Source organism: Artemia sp. Qi Xiang Cuo, chromosome 11, assembly GCF_049724085.1.
Source record: "Artemia sp. Qi Xiang Cuo chromosome 11, ASM4972408v1, whole genome shotgun sequence".
NCBI lineage: Eukaryota > Metazoa > Arthropoda > Branchiopoda > Anostraca > Artemiidae > Artemia > Artemia sp. Qi Xiang Cuo.
This window is the reverse complement of record NC_142804.1, coordinates 5,416,308-5,431,772: the sequence shown is the minus strand read 5'-3', so window position 1 is coordinate 5,431,772 and position 15,465 is coordinate 5,416,308. Positions and strand designations below refer to the sequence as shown.

The following is a 15,465-nucleotide window of genomic DNA, read 5'->3' as shown; positions in this document are numbered from 1 at the left end:
TTTAAGTTTGAACAATTCTTCGTTATTATTTCTGCTCGTCTTTGATTTAGTCGAGCATCTAATTACTTTTATTTGAAAAATGCCATCTTGTGGAAAAAAAGTTTTTCTCACTAACAAGATTATAATAATACATAAGTTTAAATAAAATTTAAGTTTTAACAATTATTCTTTATTATTTATTCTCATCTTTGATTTAGTCTAGCAGGTCTTTACTTTTAGTTGAAAATGCCCTCTTGTGGAAAAAAAAGTTTTTGTCACTCTAACAAGTTTATCATTAGACATAAGGGTACATAAAATTTAAGTTTAAACAATTATTCTTTATTATTTCTGCTCGTCTTTTATCTAGTCTGGCAAATATGTATTTTTAGTTGAAAATGTCTTCTTGTGGAAAAAAAAGTTTCAGTCACTCCAAAAAGCTGATAACTAGACATTGGTTCACAGAAAATCTAAGTTTGAAATATTATTTGTTATTTTATCTAATCGTAATGGATTTAGTCTAGCAGCTATTTACTTTTATTTGAAAATGCTTTCTTTTGGAAAAAAAGTTTCTTCAACTCTAAAAAGTTTATAACTATACATAATTTTACATAAAATTTAAGTTTGAACAAAATTTAGTTATTATTTCTTATCATCTTTTATTTAGTCTAGATACTCTTTACTGTTTGATGAAAAAATTACCTCGTTTGGAAAAAAAGTTTCTCTCACTAACAAGTTTATCATTATACATAAGTTTACAGAAAATTTAAGTTTGAAAAATTATTCGTTATTATTTCTGCTCATCTTCAATTTAGTCTAGCAGCTCTTTACTTTTATTTTAAAAATGTCATTTGTGGAAAAAAAAAGTTTTTCTCACTCTAACAAGTTTATCATTAGACATAAGTTTAAAATTTCTAAACGAACACAAATTATTCAATATATGAATAAATAGCTCCCCTCCTCAATTTTTGTTCGTTTTGAAATTTAATGCAGCTCCTTACTTTCAGCTGAAATAATTTATTTTTATTTAATTTCTTCAATTTGAAAAAAGACTTAAATTTCTAATCATTTTTCATGTCACTCTTGAAATCTCTCTTCCGTTGAAATTTTTTCCAGAAATTGAAACCCGCTGAAAATTTCCTAGAAACATTCTCCCACAACATTGTTTAAATTTAAATTTATATTTCCATCATAGTGTTCTCAATCTTTTTAGGATGTGTGGAGTGTGTGGGGGCTCACTCATGAGGAGGAGGAGGAACTTCTAGCTACGTGTACAGAAATTGACGCAAATGAGATTACTCCTGATGAGGAGGAGGAGCTTCTCAGCACTTGTTTCTCAGAGGATCTTTTAAGGAGTGGGCCTTCGGATCGCCCGACACTTCGAGTACGTAACGATTTATTTGAGGGGGTGTCTCCTGAGATTGAGTGTGTACCACCCCCTCTCATAGATATTATAATTGTGGAGGAAGAAGAGGAGGTTCAAATAATTGAACCTGAGATAGTGTATCTGAAAACCATTATAAATATTGATATAACGATAGAATAAATATTTGAAGAATGATTTATTTTTATCTTTGATAGAAATCTTGATTGAGGATAGATATCATTCTAAAGGTTTGCCCATAAATAGAGCCCCGTCATGAGTCCTAGATCAATAAAATTCCCAATCGATTATGCAATCAAGTTCTCGGAAATTCACTTCCCCCTCGAGTCCTAGATCAATAACATTGTTCCCGTTAGAATTCAATGCGCATGTGCAACCTTCGTCCCGGTTAGGTTATTATTGAGCGATTACGTAATCTTTCTCCCTAGGGACTCTATGACCATATTGTTTCATAATTCCCCATGCTCGTGAATCAATAATTCCCCCATCGATTATGTAAATCATCCCTCGTGTCATTCGCACGTGGCCAAACAACAACAACAGATCGATTGACCTTGACACACACACATTAGACTCGATCGATAATCCTTGAATAAATTATGTCCACCATCGATTATGTAAATCACCCCTCGTGTCATTCGCTCGTGGACAAACAACAACAGATCGATTGACCTTGACACACCCACATTAGACTCGATCGATAATCCTTGAATAAATTATGTAAACTAAATTGTAGATGGCAGCAGGGGTGAATCGTGGGGGTTATAGGGTCACTTCTACTCCAGTAATTATGTCTTTGAGGATGACCCCCCCCCCTAGCCCACAGGGCAAGCGTTGTAAGTTATGTCCTGGGGGTATATAAGGTTTTTTTTTTAGAAAGGGGGGTCGTAGGAACTTCGGAGGTGGCCCATTTTTTGTCGTAGAAATTTTGAATAGGGCTCATTCGATTGGAAATTGAAAGGGCTAGTGCTCTTTATAATAATTGAGTGATTGGAGGGCAACCAAAACCCCTCCCACACCCACCATTTCCCCAAACATCCAATCAAAATCACGAAATACCGTAGCCATTTTGTTCAGCATAGTTAAAAGATCCGGAAATTATGTCTTTAAGGATGACAACCTCCCAGAGCTCTTAGGGCAAAGGTTGTAAGTTATGCCCCTTGTGGCATATATGGTTTTTATAGAAAAGGTGGTCGTATGAATTTGGAGGGGGCTCATTGGACCGATAGTCAACACCCTTTTTAAGATTGAAAGTGCTTGGATGGTGCATACCCCCCCCCTACACACACACCTTGTATTTACCCGAAATGCATCTGATAGAAATTTTTAGATGGCCTTTTGTTGTCGTAGAAACTTTGAAAAGGACTCATTCGATTGAAAATTGAAAGGCTAGTGCCGTTTTTAATAGTCGAAATTAATTGAAGGGCAACAAGCCACCTCCTCCTATCAATTCTTAATACACATATAACCAAAATTCTGAAGTAACCATTTTGTTCAGTGTATTTGAAAGGTCTGTAAATTAGGTCACTGAGGATGACAACCCCCCCCCCCCCAGGGGCGTCGTTTGGGGGGGCAAGGGGGGAGGTAGTTGCCTTCCAATAATGTGGAAAAAAATATTATATATCCTATGCCCCTTGACTATTTGGATATGGACCTCTCTTGCCCCCTAATAAAAATGCTGGAGATTCGCCCCTGTCCCTCCCCCCGACACACACAGTCCCTAGCGCGAGGGTTGTAAGTTATGCCCACAGGGCATATAAGGTTTATATGGAAAGGGTAGTCGTATAAACTTGGGTTTGGGCTCACTGGACTGAGTGCCCCTTTTAAGAGTCAAAGTAATTGGGAGGCAGCCACCCCCCACCCCGTCGTATTTTCCCCAAATGCATCCTATCGAAATTTCGAGATAGACATTTTTTCAAAACAGTCCAAAGATCATATAACAAGGCCTTTGGGGTTGATTAGAATCCCCTAGTCTGGGGGTAATGGTTGTAAGTTATGCCCCAGGGGCATATAAGGTTTTAATGGAAAGGGTGGTTGTGGAACTTTATAAGAGGCTCATTTGATTGGAAGTGTATAGTTCTAGCTCCCTTTGAAGAGTCAAACATGATGGAGAGCAACTAACCCCCCCCCCTCTCCCTGACATCTTCTTTTCCCGAAAAGCTTCCAATTGAAATTTTGAGATGGCCATTTTGTTACCAATAGTCAAAAAATCACATAACAGTGTCTTTAGGGTGGACACAATCCCCCAGAACCCATGGGTAAGGGTCGTAAGTTATAGAACGGTAAGTTATGGAACGGGTATCGTATAAAATTTTGATCAGATGGAGCTCATTTGATTGGAAGTCCGAAGTTTTAGTGCCTTTTTTAAGAGTCGAAAGTGAATGGAGGGACTTCAGCCCCCTAAGCTTATCATTTCCAAAATACATTCAATCAAAATTTTAAGAGAGCTATTTTGTTCAGCATTTTTGAAAGGTCCAGTAACTATGTCTATGGGGATGTCAACCTCCCCACAGTCCATAGGACAAGTGCTGTAAGTTCGGCAATTTGTTCATTGTTTACACATGGTATTTGTTATTAAGAAAGGTATGCATGTTTGAACTTTACTCTCGAAGGAGACGAAGGGCATTCAGGTGAGCCTTTCTGAGAATGTTGAGGAAAATGTTGAACTGAATCAAAACATGTTATGTGTATACGGATTATCAAAAGGATGTAACACAGGCATAACTGAGTATACTAATTTGGAAAATTCAGGAAATGATTAGGGAGTTGATCAGAAAGGCTATATTTGCATGATACCAATACTACTACAACTACCATTACTGCTACTACCAGACTACCATTACTGCTACTACCAGACTACCATTACTGCTACTACCAGCGCAGGTGAATAGACTTCAAAGTGCTTTAAAGGCAATAGTGAAGCATATCGAAGACAATAAGCTATATCGCTAATTGTACATGTGTAATATATATCATTGTTGTAATCATACAATAAAATTGTTTCGAAATTGAAAATGTCCCTTTCTTTTTGTTAGAATGTTAGATTATCGAATATTCTTGAAGTATAACAAATCATAGTTAGTCTAAAGTCAGCAGCGAGAGTGTTAGGATTAAAAAATAAATAAATTAGAGAAACAGAGAATTAGGTCGAATCTTGTGATTATGGAAGATCATCTGATTTTAGATGATGATTTTTTCGAGTTATCCCTTTAACGGAAGATATTCTCACAGGGAACACTTGACAATATAATGAAAACTGATTCTTTCCCATTGGACTATTGTATGAAACTTTTACGATTTGAATCAAATGCTTATACTCAATTTATTGATGTATTAATTGAAAGCAGAATTATATCGTGGATATACTTTTGAAAACATTGCCATAGATTAAATGTAGATGGCTTCCCCTTTGATAGAGGTAGCGTCACATAGTTACTCCTCTCACCAGTCCTCAGTCTGAATTTATAGAATAGGGATCAGTTTCTATTTAGCGGGAAGAGAGTTCACATCGGAAACCAAAAAATTTTCTATACATTTCCTCTATGCATGTACACTCTTGGCAGACGGTCATGATGTGAGTATTGTATAAATATTGATTAATGTAATGAAAAGTACAAATTATGCAATCCTTATAAATTACATAGAGAATATGCAGTGCAAATTAAAGGATGTAATTCATTTCTTGAAGAGATTTGTGACTCTCACCCTAGAGGACATCTATGCTCCAATTGCCACTATGATGAAAGTAATCAGTTGGAGAATATTTACCCCGGTAAGATTCGAAAGAACCCCAAGCGTGATTTTAGTTTATTTCTAGGAGATTGGTACTGTCGTGGTTTTAAATTATCTTGGGAGGTAGAATTAGGTATACAATTCAACTTTTGGGGTAACAAGCCAATTTGGTTTCTACGTCATCGTTGTGACGACACTGCCTATTCTGACTATAAACCTAGTGATTTTTGAAACACGTGAATTTCACAATATGAATACAAATAGTATCATTGACTATACAAAGAGATATGACAAGAGTGAAGTTACATTATACTGTAGAAAATGTGACCCTGACTTTGCACCCAATCAAAATAAATATACCGTGACTTCAAATGATCTACCAGCATTAGTGGTTCGCAACAGTTGCCTATACACCCAAGAAGAAGAAATCTAAAGTGAAGAATAAAGACATTGTTGTATACATTTTTCCTTTATTAATAAACAAATTCACATACATTTTTTAAGCACTTTATTTGAAGGACACTAAAATCAATATTACACAGGTCTTAGAGGATATTTTCCACCATAAAGTCGTTCAGGCGTGGATTGTCTACATAAATGTTGAGAAACTGCTTGTAAGTATAGCCGCGACATCTGAACACGAAATATAGTAGTGCATGAAACCCACATGTCTTACTCGTCAGATCTTGCAATCTCTTCCGGTTTTGAATAATAGTTTTCCCACTGCTCTCAATATAGTTGCTGATGTGTGGAGTGTAGAATGTATAGGGTAGGCCAAGAGGATCAAAAAATTCAATCGTCTTTATTATTTGAAAGATGTGCAGCCAGTGGCCAGTATTCACAGTCGAGGACTGCTATTAACAATGATTAGGGTATTGTTGGCACTTTAAATTTTTCCAAGAAAGTCCGAGGGTAGGCAATAGGATCTATATTTGGACATGTATGGGTCCATATTAAATACATTGATTATTTGACTGGTGTTCATAGTGCCAAGTCTAGTACAACACTGCCTTCGGGAGTGATTTCCCAATAGGTTTCAAATTGATTTAGCGGGATGAGTGCAATACTCTCAGCTAATGGGTCGGTAAATGTACACTCTAAACGCACACTCCCGTTCGTACTATACTCATATCCTGGGTGCCAAACAAATCCAATACAATGATACCATGTGTTTTAGCAAACATTTATTCGGTTATACCATTTTCAAAATGTTGTGAATCATGATCTAGGGATTGCATGGTCAACTCATACAATGTCCTATAGGATTTATCAAAAGATAGATTGTAGAGTGGGATTCCTTTTACTTTGCAGACAAGAGATGAAAGCCCAACCATTTCAAATTTATGTGGGTATCCAGTCCACGATCCTATTGCACTAGTGCTTTTTACAAATGCCAAGGCTAATTTTGACGGAATTTCGCCATTGATAAAGGATGAGTCGGTGAAGGTACGTGAGCCTATGGTAATATGACGTTGATTAGTGATCGTATGAGGAACAAATAGTTTAATATTATTTCCACTGGCTCTCAGTGTTTCCACTGCCAAAGCAACAGAACTCATAACCTGCTGCTTTCGTACATGTAGTACTGCTGAGGTGAGCGAGAGTGTTACATCAGCATTGGCAGGAAGTTCTTTCATAAAATGAAATTGGATGGAGCAAGCTTCAATTTTATATCCACTTTAATATTGGGTGGTAGTCATTGGGGTATATTAAATATTTCATGATATATTTTTCCAACTAGATGTAATTCACTAGTTGCGGCATTTTTAAGTGAGAGATTGTTGCTTGTGATCACCAGTGTGCCATTTATATAGACACTGATTTGACGAAATAAATTATGTAATATACAATTTTCATTGGATATTCCTTTAACGAAAATTGGTTATGTACTGGTGGACTATTGGGATTTCCAACTTAAGTCAATATATTCCTAAAGCTTGACCATTAATCAGCCTTCAATAGAGTAATTGTGAAAGTGAGTGATATTGGTGAGGGGCTGCGGTAGATAAAATTGTGCAGAGTATTCATGTTTTACGATCACATCGACACTCTATACTCCGAGCAAATAGATTGTTGAAGTGATATTGGGATGAAAATCTTTCTGTGACAGACTTAACATCTTAGGAAAAGAAATCTAATTTCGATCTAACAATTCTCTTCCTGGGGCTTATTCTTCTACTGTTTACTGTATGTGTCGTCTTTTTCCTTCTTTTCTTTGACAAGGATGATGTATTTCGTTTCTGACCTGAGGGGAGACTGATGAGTGGTGCACTGTTTCTCGACCTTTTTAAACCTTTTTTTGATGAGATTTCAATTGTTCGCCAAGGGTTCTCCCACTGGACCTAAGATTTTCCGAATTACTTTTTTTTTAAATCCTTGCCAGAGCTCCAATCGTATAGTGTAGAGGATGCAAAATCTGTCGCAGCCGCCACAATATATTTTCTAGCCAGAGGTAGTGCAGAGCGAAACAGCTTAGCGAACCAACTGCCCAGACCATAGCCGGACATTGACGAGTGACCTTTGTAATAGTCCATTCCATTGCCCACTTGTCTTTGGCTAAGAGTATTAACATAGGAGTAAATATCAGGACAAATGAATACCACTTTTCTATTAGACATCTTCTTTTTTTTGAACACCGACAACGATGGGTCGAAAATGGCATGTAATCACAGCCAAACCTTTTGATATTGCTAGGGGATCACTAATTCAGTTGTTAGTGTTAACTGACAGAGTTCCAAATAGGAAGTGTTTACGGGGATATACCGAAGATACTTTAAATTGTAATGGTAAATATGTTCTTGATTGGTTTTTCGTTCAAGAACTCGTAGGAGGGGGACATTGCTATTGCCTACTAGGGATGTTACAACAAATGAAGCGTAGAGAAATATACAAGTGTCCGTGGAGAAGACAGGCGGGTAGTCAGCAAAAATTAAATTCGTGTTTCCAGCACTTCTACCATTGATTATATTGAGCTTAAAGTCAAGAACATCTTTTTGATTATCATTGAGAATAGCCTTTTCACTGGCAATGAGTTAGCTAAAGTATATATTGCTCTTCTTTGTCGATTAAATAAAAGTGAAAGCTCCTCTTTCATAAGAAGTAAATCCTATATCCGCGGAATAGCATGAATCATTCATACAGATGAATTCCTCGGTGGGTAATTCAACGTGTGGATAGTTGCTGTAGTAGCTCTTCTCAAAATGTTTTTGATCACCTGGGGGTGCTGGCAAACTATAGGGTCCAATTTTTATATCATATTTGCGATCCTTTCTGAGGATGTCATTTGTATTTCTGAGAATACAGTCGACAAGAGCCGTTTCATACTTTCCATCGTCAAATTTGATGGTGGGAGAGAGTTTCGTCCAAAAATCACTTGTTCTATTCAAATCATTTTAGAGAGGTTCAGAAACCATGGACATTAAAGTCACATAGAAATCATTGGGCATTGTTAATGTCTTTGATTGCAGCCCAAGAATCAAAATCAGAGTTGTATCCTAGCCAGCGAACAAGCAACTGTCTCTTCTCCATGCTAGTACGGCTTTTTAATATCTTTTTAGTGGGATAAATTTCACTAGTGTTTCTAACTTCTTTAAGTTCATATTCATAAGCACTGCCGAGAATCTCATCATCTTTGGTCTCTCGCAGTCGATATGTCGTGGGTTAAGTGTCTAGGATTTTGGACACTTTAAAAAGTTCAGTGCTCCATAAATAATTCCCCTTTTCAAAAATATTGGTGGTTCTATTAATTCGATCAGTATCACCCACATTGAATTTCTACTTCACAATTTTTTTTCACTGGAATATTGCTTTAGAAAAGCATCAAATGTATTTTCACTGCAATGAACGTCCCGAGGGCTTGAGTTAGACAGGGATCAATTTGATCATTGGTTGTATGTTCACACGATTGTATCTAAACCATGAATAATAGCAGCAGTTTGTTTCAGTATGCAATATCTAGAAAGCGATAAACGGATTGTTCTTATTAACTGTTTATCCAGTACTGCCTTTATCGGACCCTGACTACAATTGGGCGTTGTGTTATAATTCAATAGAAGATTTTACAAATTAGGATTAATAATTTAACTACCGTGATCCAATTGAATTTTTCCATAGAAATTCTGTTCAATAATAATTTCTAAAGCATGAGCAACTTCAACACCTCTCTTTGATCAGAATAGAATGGCATAAGCATAGCGACAAAAGACAGTGATTGCCACTAGAATATATTTGTAGGGTGTATTGTGACGCCGTTGAATCGCATTTAAAGTTAAAAGATCAGTTGCATTATATGCAGAGGGAAAAAAGGCTTTAGTTTGTCGATATTGTTTACCATGAAGCCTGTGATTCCGATGCAGTGTGTAACTCATTTCATTCTCTAGATACTCTTTTGCTTTTTTAATTGTGCTACCACATATGTAACATGCAGCTTCAGACAATGTTGTGGGGGAACTTACTATTCTTACTTAATAAAAATTAGCATATACATGATTTGCGACATCATACATTTTTGAATGTACATCTATTATCAGGTGTCCACTCTCCAGTCGTGCGATGGAGGGTAATAAAATGATCGGTCACTTTTGTCTAGCAATCACCGGTGTTATAAAATCATTGCATCTACTAGTATTTTCCAAGATTGAATCTTCTTCTTCTTCTTTTATAAATGGTGTTGGCGTTGTTGGAGGACTATATTCTCTTAGTTTCTTTAGAATTTGCTTATTGCCAATAAGACTTTTGGGGAAGTTTGATGCATTTAGAAAGGTATATAGATTATTGTCAAATGATAAATGTCCTTTAAGATTCGTAACCAAATTGTAAATCAAATCAGCTAGATTTTAACCTTTTCCCTGAATTATAGTTCCTTTCTCTCTGCTATTGACCTGAACTTTATAATTACCACCTGTTTCCAACATGAGATATGTTAATACTCTTTTACTCTTTTTTCGATAGGTCACTGGTAATAGGTTTCAAATTGATGTCACTATGGAATTCAATTCCTTCTCCTTTGATCGCACTGCTGAATCTTCAGGATATGTTTCCTGTTTAGGGGGATCTTTGACGATAGTGACGGAAGGTCTCTCACGATAAGGTCTATGTTTGTCTATACGACGCAATGCATCTTGAAGTAAAACTAGCTTTATATCATCGGCAATATTTTCATCATTAGTGAATTTGCTTGGATTTTCTTCAAAATGTTCCACGGTGTTAGACGACAAGTTCAAATGGCGTCAATTTATAGGGTTTAGCCATCTAGAGAAAACTGTTTACAAGTTCTGCAATTATTGGCAGTAAAAGTGTAAAAAAGCTACCGCCCGCCTAGGGAAGACGTTTTCTTTAAAAAAAATTTCCTTTGTTTTTTTAAGTAAGGGCACATAGAATGGAGCAATGTTGCTTTATCTGTTGTCGAACAACTTCTGGAAAGTGTACATTACCCTCAGTTAAATTCAAACAAAGTTCAGATATTAGATTAATGAAATCATTGTCAACGCCATGTTTGAGTATGGCCTTCCTGAGCGGAGGTTTGTGCCTAAAACCTAAGTGGAAAACTTCCTAAGTGGAAATGCCTAAAACGGAAAATAAATGCCGTTGTTCGTGAAGTTTCTTCAATGTCATCATGGCAACTAATAGCTTTTTCTACTGTTCACCGGAAGATATACATTAATTTATTTTTCGTGACTACACGTAGATCCTCGGGTGTATTCTGATTAAGATCTAGCAAAATGTACCCGTAGGGCTTATTTGTCGCCTAACTGTACGCTGACAGTAGAAATTTGGGTGCACCTGGATATATTTGCTTATTGAGTTATTAGAGAACTTGAATCACGAACAACTCGGTAGACAATATAGATGGTGCAATTCAAAGCAAGGGTTCTCACACATTTACTCTGATGAAACAGATTGTATAGAACTAGGGTTACGGAAATGTGTTCATGATGAGAGCGAACGGTAAAAAGCTGTAGCATTTCCTGTGAGAACTGTTCAATTGGTTCAGCCAAATCATCAATAATCAACCACGAGTTTGGTTCAATACTATTGAAAACATCAAGTTCCCGTATGAATTGTATTGGCATGGGTGTGACAATAGCTTTTATTTGATCCTACGACTCCTGCCAAATACTATAGCAATAATAAATTTTCTTTGGTTTTTCCAAAAACATTTTATTACAATTTTGCATTATTTTAGCTAAATATGTCGTTTTCCCAGACATTGATGGGCCACACAGAAACGATCTGAATGGTGTTTTAAATTGATACATACTGCTGCTATTGACAACAGTCGGACTACAACTAACTGTAAACCATACTTGTCTAATGAATAAATCATAATTTTCCCATAGATCTATCTAGTACAGAAACAACAAAGAAAATATTTCATTCATTTATTAACATCAGCACTTTTCTGTACAGCAACAATAGTAGACACTATTTGTTCAACAACAGCATTTTTAATTTATTGGCAACAACACTATTTGTACAACAGCATTTTTCATTATTGACAAAAAACATTTTTCTGTACAGCAACAATAGTAAACACACTATTTGTTCAACAATAACAATAGCATTTTTCATTTATTAACAACAACATCAACAACAACATTTTTCATTTATTGACAAAAACACTTTGTACAGCATGAACAACAATAGCACTATTTTTTCAGCAACAATAGTACACACTATAACAACACCACTTTTTGTACAGCAAGAACAACAATAGTACACACTTTTTGTAAAGCAAGAACGACAATAGTACACACTATTTGTACAACAACAATAGTACACAACTTAAAATCTGCAGCACGAATAGCAATAGCACACACTATTTGTACAACAATAAGAATAACATTTTTTCACTTATTGACAAAAAAAACTTACAACACGAACAATAACAGCACAGTTGAACAAAATTCTATGAATTTAAAGGATGTGAATACCCTCCACCCCCGGAAGCCGTGGGCCGAAGGCCGGCCGCGGGCAGGAGCCGCGGTCTGAAGGCCGGCGACGGGCAGGACCCCCCCCCCCCCCGGGGTCGCTACGGAAACTCTGTATACAATAGCCGCTGCTGCTGCTGCAAGTCAGGTTGTACTATTTGAGCATTTAAGTTACTTTATCAGGTTAGGATAGGTTGTACTATTTGAGCATTTAAGTTAAGTTATCAGGTTAGGTTAGGTTAATTTATCCAGACCGAGTTGGTTTCGATAGTCTACACATTCAGCCCGGTCTGAAATTCGATACTGGCCGGGTGGGAGCACTTTTACATCATTCTCGAGCACAAAGACATTGTCAGATATATATGACATGGCATTTTTTTCCACTCTAAGAGTATAATTTCTATACTGCAGAGACTGAATTTCTAGCACCTGTGCTCTTGCCACTAGACAACTATCTACACAGTTTCTGTAGACACTCATATTGAAATTATTTTTTTGTAAAATGTGAAGGCCCCCCTTTACACGCTTGCTTTACATCTTTGTCGTGTGTTTCTACACAATAAACTTTAGGATCGGCGAACACCCCATTGGATATTAAATCGCTCCCCGTCTCTGATTTTAACATTAGTAGCTGATTGGGAGCTTGACGTTTCACTAACTCAGGGTAGACGGACGCATTCCAGTTAGTGAAATCCATCCGAGAGCTGATGTGCACCCCATTTTCTAGATCATTTAATAAATCCCCATTTTTAAATTTTAACAGAAGAGAATCTGTTTCCCCATGATACACTTGAACCGCCACCTCCCTTGGCCTTTGTACATTGCACACATTGTAAAAAAACGACAACATGAGCTTTTTGGAAATTTCCAGTACTGAACGAAATCCCACTATATTCTTGTTCAGTACATTTCTCTTTTTCTTGTGTAGAAGAACCTTGTTCGGCTCTATGCTCGTTAATATTGTAAAATTAGGGTCGGCCATAATTCTGGCACATTCTTGGGGGCAGGTTACGACGTCTCAACGGGATCTGTTTCGTACGCTTTCATACATTTTTCCAAACGCTGAATTTAAAATGAGGTTGTACATTTCATTTTCAACTTCACTTTTTGCCTGAGAGTGTTTACTAACAAAGGTGTCGATAAACGTCTTCAAGTATGGTTTCTGACTGAATTGCAGGACCCTATTTCTTTTTGTATCCTTGAAATCGGTGTTCATCATCTGTGGCAAAAGCAAAAAATAAAAAACCATTCTATTGCTCGGGTCTAAATCTGCAATCAGTTTCTGCTTGGAGGGGGTCCAGTGCATGCTCATATCAGCGATCAAAGATCGATTGTATGGGCTCAGCAATTCCTTGGTCACTGGTCTATTGACACAGGGGAATACAAAATCTTTGACAGAATTGTGAAGTTCCAATGGTATGTGCCCGTCAATTTCAAAGAACCATCCTTGTGGCCCATTGTCCTCGACGGTGTGAATGTCGGGGATCTCACAAGGATTCTCAAGCCATTCATAGTTTCCACACGGCAAAGAGTAGTGTGACATTACCGAGAGGTACAATGAGTTCATGTCAAGGAAAACTGCATTAGACTTTACGCCAGTGTCTTGTCCACTAGGATCTGTTGTTAAAACGTGATTTCCATGTAAAACATCCCCCCCTGATCGATCTTTCTACAAAAAGATGTTGATCCACATCAGTGATCAATCCTATTTCCTCCCTAATAGTTTCTAAAATCAAGTTAATCACCAAATGTGGTGTGGAAAAATAGTAGCCTATATCTAATCCAAACTCTGAATAAATTTGATCTGTGTTTTTACAGACAATATCTAAAAGAGTTTAAACGTCACTGGCTAAGTACATTTTACAGTAATCCCACTCATTTTTACAGCCCCCCTTAGCCCATACCCTCTCGGCAAACTCATATTCCTCGGCAGTGCATTCACTATTGGTAAGTGAATTATAGAAAGCTTCAATTGGAGGTAGTTTCTCCTCGCTTAACCGTGCACCAGAGCAGTAATAGTCATATGCATATACGCCTTTACAGGTCAGTAGGTCATACATTTCACTGTCTGGAAAGCGCTGTTTCTGCAGAGGAAAACAATCAAAATTGTCGCTTTTCTGCACTTGAATCAATTGACCCAAAGCCTTGGGGAAAAACTAAAAGAATCTAAAAACTGGATTTTATTCCAGCACGTATGCCCAATATTCACTACCTGCCATTTCAACTCGAGGAGCACCGGCTTCTCAGCTGATTTGGGGATAATATTGTAGGCAAATGAGTTGTTTACCCATGGACTACCTACTCCCCCTCCCTCCCTGTGCATACGCGCCAAAGCCGGTAAAAAAAAATTTAAATCGTAATTTGAATTGTGAATTAAAACCGGTTTAAAAAACTGCTGGCTTACATTCACATTGCACGATTGATGTGCTACAGCTCGAATATTACTACCCCCTTACGATATTTCCTCCCATAAGTGATTAGGATCCTTTACTTTCCCCTTCCCCCTCTTTTCACCTTAGTCCCGTTATCCGAAGGCTTCTCTTTAAATTAATCTTTACAAACCCAGCATATTTTTTTATTTTTAATGGTCAGACGATCCTCTGCGGACAACAATATTGGGTAATGGGTATTTTTCAAACGAGAAATACCTCCATTTGCAGTAAAAATTAATTTGGTCAATGTCTTGATTATGCACTAATTTTCACCCAACGTCTCTACTATTTCTAACAACTGCATTGTGTTAGAGTTGTCTCTTTGTGCGTGGGCATAGGAAACCGCAATAGCTTGATGTTCTTTGATTCGATTTGGAAATCGAGTGTCGTTCACATCCACTAGCCTAGCTTCACAATCTAAAGCGATCTTATTGCTTTGCAGGAGGGTGTTTTGGAAATTTTCAAATCTTAAAATGGCCCTGTCACCCGAAACTGTTTCCACTGATTGATCGCCATGCCACCTACAATGCTTCATGTGATTCTGTAGCTTTAAATCACTACGATATCGGGACAGGCTTGTTGGATAGTACAAACATAGCCCCCTTTTCTTACCCCCTCCCAGAACTCTATTGATATCTGTAATTGGGTTAAAATGGACAATTGTATTGGGTTCACTAAATGGTGTGTACAACAACCAAACCCAGTAATTTATGAATTTAATCGACAGGCTTTCCACAGAGAACAACACTCTCTTTTTATTATAGTGTTCCGCATCCTCATATTTTGTTTCGTACTGAATCACAGTAACACCGATATCTAAACGGGCATTGTCCCGTTCGAAAACGGCAATTGATCTGAGCGTTACTGGAAATTTTACCTCTAAACAAGAGAAATCTACAGGGGGAAAATCAGACCCCTCCTTCCAATGTACAGCCCAGTATTCTAAATTTTTCTTTGTAGCGTTATCTGCTAGAGGTTCGAAAGCTGATATGAGGAAAGCATACATGAAACA

At 37.2% G+C, this 15,465-nt stretch overlaps 1 protein-coding gene across 4 annotated transcripts in view; it reads left to right on the top strand.

The window, feature by feature from the left end:
* LOC148946566 (elongation factor-like GTPase 1) overlaps nucleotides 1–15,465 on the top strand; it is a 54,957-nt gene that overhangs the window by 22,134 nt on the left and 17,358 nt on the right. The window lies entirely within an intron of this gene.